Source organism: Lucilia cuprina, chromosome X (assembly GCF_022045245.1).
Source record: "Lucilia cuprina isolate Lc7/37 chromosome X, ASM2204524v1, whole genome shotgun sequence".
Taxonomy (NCBI): domain Eukaryota; kingdom Metazoa; phylum Arthropoda; class Insecta; order Diptera; family Calliphoridae; genus Lucilia; species Lucilia cuprina.
Genome location: NC_060949.1, coordinates 10,684,244 through 10,694,997, shown reverse-complemented (window position 1 = coordinate 10,694,997; position 10,754 = coordinate 10,684,244).

Sequence of the window (10,754 nt, the reverse complement as noted above, 5' to 3'; positions counted from 1 at the left end):
ATATTGGCCGTGAATTTAAAACACTTTCTATTCACGCAAGCAGAGTAGAGAACTCTTCAAAATTAAATTTATGTCTGCCAGCAATTTTCCTAAAGTGGATTTTGAAGCTTTTGACGCCAGCTTCCCATATGCGGGGCGCTAGGTGGAATTAACTTCCACTCAAGTCCATTAATAGCATATTTATCTGTTATATCCTTGGAGGATTGTTTAAGAAATAACGAATACTCCTTTAGCAATGACTTACTAGCGCCTATAAAATTTGTACCATTGAGAAATGGACCAGCTAACACAGGTTAGACATTGATGAACGTATTTCTTGACTGTTCTTTTGAAACCAGGAATATAGAACTGACTTCTTACTGCGCTCATCGTAAGTGAGTTTTGTGGACAAACTTCAGAAAAATTTTGCAAAATTGAGGAGAGTACGTAAGCGGGGCATTAGCTAATCTACCATTAACCCGCATAAGACCTTGAGCGTCGAGAAATGGATATAAAATAAGCAGAGAGCTTTTGTTTGAAATATGCTTTGACTCCGAAAGATCCTTTAAATCTTCCGAATAATGAAACTTCTACGTTAGTCTAATATATACAATTTTTGCGTTATTAAGCTCTTCGTGAGAGAGCGTTAAACTTTCAAACTAAGTTTTCTCTAATCTTTTATTAGTAGAACGTATGAACCAATAAATATATGCTTACGGCGAGGGCTCATCGATATTTAGAAAATCTTTGTATTATATTGAGTTCATCTGTAACGGAACAGTGAACTTCAACTTTACTTTGTTCCATAAGAGCTATGTCAGGTGGGTTAGATTTAGGCCAATTATCTTGGTCCATACTACCATAAAGAATTTTCTTTAAAATCTTGTGGTTTACAACCTCGTGTTCAAAGATCTGCTGGATTTTCATGGGTTGAAATGTGGTTTCACTTAGCATTACCAACATTTTCAATGATTTGAGATGTTTTCCAAACTGATGGTTGTTTTTGTAACCATGCTAATAGTATAGTGGAATCTGACCACAGGAAGAGTTGAGCACTTCTAAATGAATTGTTAGTTAGAGTTAGTTTAATTAGTTTCGAGAGCAGTAATGCCCCACATAACTTTCACTGAGGAAGACTTACACGTTGCATAACAGAAACCATGGATCTGGATTTTGCTATCTGAATGGAATTGGATCCATCTGGGGATTTGAATGGATCTTATGTGTATAAAATCTTCTAAGAAAATATTCCACCTTGAAAGACGGCGCCAAGCCCTCGTAACACTTCCTAAAAAGGGTGACATTTAGGAAGTGTTTGGAGACAGTCAGTCGAGGTCGGTAAGGCCGTCATCGAAGTCAATAAGATCGTCATGGAGATTGACATAGAGAGTGGGTAAAATCATCTCCAGCAACCTAGCCAGGTAGAGAAAATATCTTTTTCGAATGCGAACACCACGACTGATGAAAATATAAGTAAACCGTTGATTTTCATATTTGTATAAAAATAGAGAATTGTGAGGAGTAAGGCTATCTGATTTTTTCCACAGAAAACAACATTTATATAAACTCTAATCCATGAGAGCTTAATAGAACAGAAAGCGTTTGTGTAGACAGAAAAGTTTGGTGATGCAAGATAAAACATTTACAAGAAAACAATATATGTATATGTTTAATTTAGATATCGTGTGAAACTTTAACAGACGTTCTTCGCGAAATCCGGAAATTTAAAACTTTAAAAAATAAAAAAATGTTGAAATATACTATATATATAAGTATATTGTTACCTGTAGGGCACAAGAGATCCATGTAGTGTAAATCAATACCGTTTCATCTTTTAAAGAAGCGGAAGTGTACGTCCTCAGGAGCTCCTTTAGGTGCGAGTGTAGTGTTAAAAATTGCCAATTACTAATGAGAAAAAATAAGTTGAGATCATCAGGAGGGACAAGATGGAGAATCGTAACAAAAATATGCACCAAAAAATATGTCTTAGTGAAGGTATGTAATAGATATTCAGATCTTAGGTTTTTGACAATAAATATACAGGTTTATAAAGACTAAGAAACAAGTTTAAATATTATATAATTAATTTCTGAAAGTGGAAAGCTTGATAGCAATTTTAAAAAATTTGGAAAATTTTTTTCTTTGGAATTTTGTCGTTTGGTACTGCTTTAAATTGAATTATGGACGTGAAAAAGATGTAAGAACAAAATTTTATCAAGTTATATTTTTATATGGATACACACAGTTGGCCAGACTCAGAAATTGATACTGAGCCGATACTTTGGAAGTTACAATTAGCAGCACAAACTCAAAATACCTTCCGTACTATTGTGGTTTTAAAAATTAAATAAAACTATGTAAAATTGTATTTCATAGAACCTAATATTTTGTTGTTAAATCAAAGATTTTTGATATTTATTTAAACAAATTCTAAATATGTAAACCAAATTTGTTATAAAAAAAATATTTTTGTTTTAATTGTATTGTGAGATATGTGTATAATCTTGGATCTCATGATCTAGTTACTGATTTTTTTAAACTGTGCTTTTGATGATTTAGTTAAAGGAAAGTTACTTGCACTGTTTTATAAAACAACTTGCTAATACCCGGCGTGTTCCGCTACCCCAAATCAAATTAAATACATAATAACCAAAAAATATTTATTTAGTTACAAAATTATAAAATTTTTCTTAAAGATTTATTATAATTTCTCTTGATGACAATAATACATTAATGATCTATTTATTTCTTATACTTGCTTAAATTTAATATATACTTTTATTCTTAAAAAAATAATTCTTATTCTTATGCCTTGGGATATACAATATTTTTTGTTTTACCCTCTAGTATAAATAAAAAACCCACTTAAAAATCTTGAAAATTCTAACGACAATAGTTTTCCAAATTAACAATATGTTACATATGAGTGATCTATGAAAAATTGGAATTATCTAATAGTTTTCAAGATATACGAAATTTTATATTTAATTCATACATGTGGTACCAAGCCCCTATTGAAAGTCCGCCTGTTATTTTCTAAATGTTCGCATTAATGTCAAAGTTATTCATATAAAATTTGAAGACTCTAGCTCTAGTAGTTTCTTAGATATACCATTTTTTTATTTAATTCATATGAGGGCTTCAAGCCCCCCAGAAGAAAGTCCGCCCTTTTTCCTACAAAATGTCCAGATGAATATTTAAGTAATTTAAGCAAAATTTGATGAATCTAGTTCTATATTTTCCTAGACCAACAATATTTTGTATTTTATTTATAAAGGAGAGTTTATAAAACAAAATTTCCATACAAAATCTAATATATAAACCATTTATAAAATAAAAATATTGTTTGTGAATAAGGGAGTAAATGTTCAGATGAATGTCAAAATTCGTTAAAGATTTTAGCTCTAATAGATTTTTAGACATTCGAATTTTTCTATTTTATTTATATATGGGCTCCAATTTAAAGGCCGCCAATTTATTACCTAAAATATTTACATGGATGTTAATGTTATTAAACAAATTTTTGTATTTAATTTATATGGGAGGTGCCACAAAATTTCCATACAAAATCTAATATATAAACCATTTATAAAATAAAAATATTGTTTGTGAATAAGGGAGTAAATGTTCAGATGAATGTCTAAATTCTTTAAAGATTTTAGCTCTTATAGATTTTTAGACATTCGAATTTTTCTATTTTATTTATATATAGGCTCCAATTTAAAGGCCGCCAATTTATTACCCAAAATATTTACATGGATATTAATGTTATTAAACGAATTTTTGTATTTAATTTATATGGGAGGTGCCACGCCCCCTAACGCTAGTCCTCCCACATTTTATCCTAAAAAAAGTAAAAATATTAAAAAAATTTGGCACACACGCTTCTTTGGGCCCAAGGAAGCCTATTAAAAATGGTTAAAATCGGTGCATTATTTCGACTAGCCCCCATACAACCGTACCCCCAAATAGGGCCTTTGGGCTTCTAATTAATTTAAATGTTCTATTATATTAACAAAAGTCGACAAAACTTAGTTTTATAGAACTTTAAATGACACTATCGATTTTTGTAATGATCGGGATTTGACCCTAGATCCCATATAAACTCCCCTTCGAAAATGACTTAAAGGTTAAAATTCACTTACAAACACTAATAACACTTTTAAATTGTACATAAATACATTTAAAGTAGACTTAACTCCCCCTACCAACAAGGGGATTATGGCCATATTTTGCCCTACTCCCCTTTGAGCCCTCTTGTAAAAAAATCTCTTTTTTTGCAAAAAAAGTAAAAATATTCCGAATAAAGTTAAAAAACAAAGCAAATGCTTTATTTTTTTAAATGATCCCCATTTTTAACATACATACTGACTGGTGTAGGGTATCATATGGTCGCTACGCCCGACTATACATTCATACTTGTTTTCAATTGAATTAATTAATTTTTATGACTTATGCATATATACAGTATCGGCCAAAACTAAAGCACCCCCTTATTGATGTTTGATGAAAAGTAGTTCCAGTTATTAAAAAGAATGCAAATTTGAAAGATTTTACACTTTTTGTTTATAGTTTTTGAAGGTCTTTAAAAAAACTCTAACAAAAAAATTTGTATGTTATATATTAGAGAAAAAATTAAAAAATATTCATATTATTCAAAATTTCATTGGTCAAAACATTAGCAACCCCTTAAAAATATTTTTTTAAATCGGATTTTTCGATTATTTCTTTAAAAAATTTTGATTAGAAATTACATTTTTAATATAATACTATCCTTTTTACTTTATTCTTTAATGTTAAAATTTGTTTTTTAAAAATTGTATTGGCCGTATAGCACCATATAGCTGAATCGGAGGTTCAACTTTCAAAATTTCATTAAAAAGATTAAGAAACAATCAAAACAATTTCTTCAAAATATTAAATTATCTATAAAATTAATTTTTGAGAAGATTTTGAGATGAAAAAGTTTTATATTTGTCTACTGATAATGATAATCTACTGATTTTTGGGCCAAATTTCGAGCAATTTCTTAATGAAAGTAGTACCTGCGATTTAGATGTCTTGTGATGAAAATATTAATTTTATTATTAAAACAAGTAAGAGTTCTATATTCGACTGTGCCGAATCTTATATACTCTTCACCATGATGTGTTAAAAAAGTCATTACGAATTTTATTACAAAAAATCAAAAAATACCAATTGTAGCCCATTTTATACGATCTAAATTAAAACGGGCTTAACTTCATATTTGTACGTTCTTACCTAGTCAAGGCTCCACATGCTAACTTTCATGTCTCTAGGTTCAATATTATAGAAAATTCAAAAAATACTATTAAAGATAAAACTTAAGATATAAGGCAAAGCCAAATCTGTGCAATATAACTTTTTGTATTTATGATAAAATTATAAAATTTCTATTAAATAAATAAATAAATAAATAAATAAATAAATAAATAAATAAATAAATAAATAAATAAATAAACAAGTAAGAGTGTTATATTCGGCCATGCCGAATCTTATATACCCACCATCAAATCATTCATGTTTATGTAGAATTTTACTGATGTACTTACATTTTTGGGTCAGTAATATGTCTTAAAGTCATTTTCAGAAGGGGACCTTGGTAAGGTCAATTATAAATCCATTTTCGTTAAATTTATGAAAATGATTTTGTTTCCTATAATACTTTTTTATGTCGAATTTTATTGCTTTATATATATGTTATGAGCAGATATGTTATGAGCAGATATGTTATGAGCAGATATGAGCATACATCTCTTAGCGATAAAGTTATTTTCTGAAGGGGCATTTTAATAGGGATAGGAGAAAACGTGAACCGATATTCTTACTTTCAATAAGGATCGATCCTTATAAAATTTGATAGGGAGATTTTGGCTCGCACGAAACTTGTGTATGTAGAATTTTGTAGTAATGAGCGTTGAATTCGTTGTCTAAAGGGCACATTATTAGGGGGTTACATAATAATGGACTCATCATATAATAATGGACTCATTTAAGAAAATGATTTTAGTTCCCATAAAACTTTTATATGTCGAATATTATTGTTATATATATGCTTCTTAAGGTAGATATGAGCATTAAAGTCGTTTCCTGAAAGGGACCTTATAGGTGGGATAGGGTCAATTATGTATAGGGTCAATTATCCTTATAAAATTCTACAAAGAGATTTATGAGACCATAAAACATGTTTGTGCCAAATTTTACCGCTATTGATGCTTCTGTTAGTCAGTTGTGAACGATAAAGTCATTTTCTGAAGGGTACTTTGTATGGGGGTAGGGTCAATTATGGACCGATCCTTATGAAATTCTATGAAAAGATTTACGTCCCCATAAAACATATTTGTGCCGAATTACAGCGCTATTGATGCTTTTGTTAGTCAGTTATTGGCGATAATGTCATTTTGTAAAGGGGGCCTTATATGGGGACTAGGCGAAATCGTGGACCGATATTGCCCATTTTCAATACCAAACAAACTACATCAACTATAAGTATCTGTGCAAAATTTCAGCTCGCTAGCTACTTCCGTTTGGACTCTATCGTGTTTTCAACAGACAGACAGACGGACGGACATGGCTAGATCGTCTTAGAATCTAATAAGGACCCAGAATATATATACTTTTATGGGTCTTAGACGAATATTTCAATGTGTTACAAACGGAATGACAAAAACAATATACCCCCCATCTTTTTTGATGGTGGGTATAAAAAGTACCAAAAATGTCCCTTTTTATAGGTTCTTACCTAGTCAAGGTCCTACATGATTAATTTCATATTTCTAGGTTAAATATTATAGAAAATTCAAAAAAAGTACCTTTTGTAGAACGAAAAAGTACCAAAAAGTCCCTTTTTATAGGTTCTTACCTAGTCTAGGTCCTACATTCTAAATTTCATGTTTCTAGGTTCAATATTATAGAAAATTCAAAAAGTACCTTTTGTAGAACGAAAAAGTACCAAAAAGTCCATTTTTATAGGTTCTTACCTAGTCTAGGTCCTACATTCTAAATTTCATGTTTCTAGGTTCAATATTATAGAAAATTCAAAAAAGTACTTTTTGTAGAACGAAAAAGTACCAAAAAGTCCCTTTTTATAGGTTCTTACCTAGACAAGGTCCTACATTCTAAATTTCATGTTTCTAGGTTCAATATTATAGTAAATTCAAAAAGTACCTTTTGTAGAACGAAAAAGTACCAAAAAGTCCCTTTTTATAGGTTCTTACCTAGTCAAAGTCCTACATTCTAAATTTCATGTTTCTATGTTCAATACTATAGAAAATTCAAAAAAGTACCTTATGTAGAACGAAAAAGTACCAAAAAGTCCCCTTTAATGTGTTTTCGTCTAATCCGGACTCTACGTACTTAATTTCATGTCTCTAGCCAATAACAACGTAACGTAACGTCATATTCATTTTTTGATTTGTGTTTATAAACAAGAAGCCACAATAACAAAAAATTTACCTTTTGATACTGTGTTTTGTTTTTGTTTGTTTATTATTGTTTTGTATAAGCATGCACGAAAAATGTAAATTTTTCATGAAATTTTCAGAGGTGGTCTCGGATTTTTACTCATATCTTCGTTATTTATGGACCGATTGGACTGATTTTAATTAGCGTTCTGGGGTCTTCTGAAAACTGATTTCAACATACACACAGACAGACGGACATGGTTAAATCGACTCCACTATCTTTTAGGATCCAGAATATATATACTTTATAGGGTTGGAAAATTATATTACAGAAATTTCAAACGGAATGACAAACTTGTATATACCCTTCTCACGAAGGGTATAATAATGGAAAAATTCGATCTTAAAAATCATTTAAATGGGGGTGCTAATGTTTTGACCAATGAAATTCTGAGGAATATGAATATTTTTTTAATTTTTCTTTAATAAATAACATAAAAATTTTTTGTTACCATTTTTAACGACCTACCACAACTATAAACAAGTAATATTCCTATATTCGGCTGTGCTGAATCTTATATACCCTTCACCAAGTATGTTTTAAAAAACTGTTTTTATTTTTTTGTATCTCTGCACACATGTTACATATAACATACACACAAACAAATATAAACTGTAATACCACCGTCAAACTGTACCACCACCCTCAAACAAATATGAGCTGTATTACCAACATATTACTGCTTTATCTCCTTGTTCTTGTTATACCCTTCACCTTCGTGAGAACAGAAAAGCATACAAGTAAAGTAAGTAAGTAAAATGTTTTATTGAGTCTTCTTTTCCTTCTTTTACAACGAATGTTTAAATACTAAACTTAGTGACATGAAAATTCTTAGAACTATATACGTTTTGTTCTAATGCACAAATATGAGGATAATGCAACTTTGCAAAAAATAAATGGAATATGTTTTAAATAACATTGAGATAACAATAGTGAAAAATGCTTGCTCCCGGCATAAACGTTAACTAACAGAGCAATGTCTGAACAAAATAAACAAAATTAAAACTAATCAACAGTTAAAACTAATCGAAACAAAACAGCCGTTCAATATACTAGCAGAACAATGAGTATCACAGATATGTTACATTGCGTATCAAACGAGTGTTCGATTAAAAATCATCCATAAACAATTAATGCCGATTGCACTACGTATAACAAATGATTGTTAAAGAAAACATAGAATTCCACTAGTGGACAAAATCTCTAATATAAAGTAAAGATAATAATCATAAATAATAATAATAATAATAATAATAATATTAAAATCAAAAGTATAAATATAGCAGCTAACCCCTACGAGATCCCGTCACATTGTTGGCGTAAAAGTCAAGTAGTGTCAAAGCCGGTGTATCGTTACCGGTGGGCTCATTCAAAACACCAATCGGAGATAAATACGGGAAGTCAATCCATTTCGTATCCTTCTCTGATTCAAATATCAGATTCATTAATGAGTTGTCATGAAATTCAAGTTTTTCAACAAATCTTCTCTGAAGTGCCAATACGTATCTGTTAAAAGGGATCACGTTTGCATTTTCATATACATATATAAGTATTGGAAAAACGTTTTGTGAAACTCTCAAAATGTTTTCCAATACACGTTCTTAGGATTCTCCTCTCGAAGATCTCCAATTCCTTGGCCACTACTGGAGAAATAGTGAACCAGATTGGGAATGAGTAGGATAAAGCCGATCTAATTGCGACCTTGTATAGAAGAAGTTTTGTCTCCCGGGGTAGGTATTTACTGTTAAACAGTCCAGAGAACATGCCTGCTATACGTTTGCACTTTGAAAGGATAATTCGTCCACGATTATTAAATTTAAAGAGTCTATTAAAATGGACACCAAAATACTATATTGAAGATTTAAAAGGAAAGTCAACGCCATCCAAGTTCAGTTCAAGCATTTTACTTTCGGGTACAACATATATTGCGCATTTCTTATACATATCTTTTTACCCCAATTTTTAATAATCGTCTATCAATCCAAAATGAACGGCAGCAAAGTTCAATGCATGTATTGGCGACACATCGTGGGCGTATATCATGCAGTCATCTGCGAAGAGAATTGCTTTAGAGTTTTCCGTTATGTGCGGAAAATTGTTTAAGAGATTAGAAAGCAATGGGGCAAGTACACTTCCCTGCGGCACACCACTCTTAACCGATCCAGCAATGGAAATAGAATCGTTGATCTGAACACAAAATATGCGGTTGATAAAGTAACTTTGAAAAATTTTCAACAAAAATGGGTCAATTCCAAGTTCTGATAATTTGTATAAAATTCCCAGATACCACGCAGAGTCAAATGCTTTTTCAAAGTTTTTTGCTTTAAATCAAAGTTTAAATCAAAGTTTTTTGATATTTATTTAAACAAATTCTAAATATGTAAACCAAATTTGTTATAAAAAAAATATTTTTGTTTTAATTGTATTGTGAGATATGTGTATAATCTTGGATCTCATGATCTAGTTACTGATTTTTTAAACTGTGCTTTTGATGATCAGTGTTGCCAACTTAGTGCTTTTAGCACTATTTGCGGTGCTATTTGGTGTGCCAAACGCGGAAAATTTTGCTCATGGCGCCTTTCTTCAAAAAGGCACTAAAGTGGTGCTTTCTAATTTTATGACAGTGCATTTAGTGCTTTTTATACCCAACATATACCCAAGATGAGTGGGGTATATTGATTTTGTCACTCCGTTTGTAACACATTGGTCGTATATATTTTGGGTCCTTATTAAATTCTGAGGCGATCTAACCATGTCCATCCGTCTGTTCATCTGTCCGTCCGTCTGTCTGTTGAAAGCACGATAGGGTTAGAACGTAAAGAGCAAACGAGTTAAATTTTTCCACAAAATTTTTATATGCATCAAAATTTCTCTACCAAATGACATTAATATTCATTACCGACTTAAAAATATTCGACATAAATATGTCACCTTCAAAAATTGATTTTAACGCTCATTACTGACTTAAAAATACGTGTTTAGCGGAGAAATTCGAAATAAACTACTTTTATACAAATGTAATCTTCCTACCGAATTTAATTCGGATTTATCGGTAACGTACCCTACCCCCTATTAAGGTCCCCTTAAAAATATGAGTACAGCGATGAAAATTGACAAAAAATAAGTTTTATATAATTTTTTTACACAGTTGAATCTATCCCTCATATATATAAATCCTCCATGATTACTTCATCGTTGTACTCGCAATAAAAAGATTTTTATTATAATTCTTTATGCCGAATTTTATGACGATTGGTCTATAACTGACCAACAAAACAAAATCTATGTAC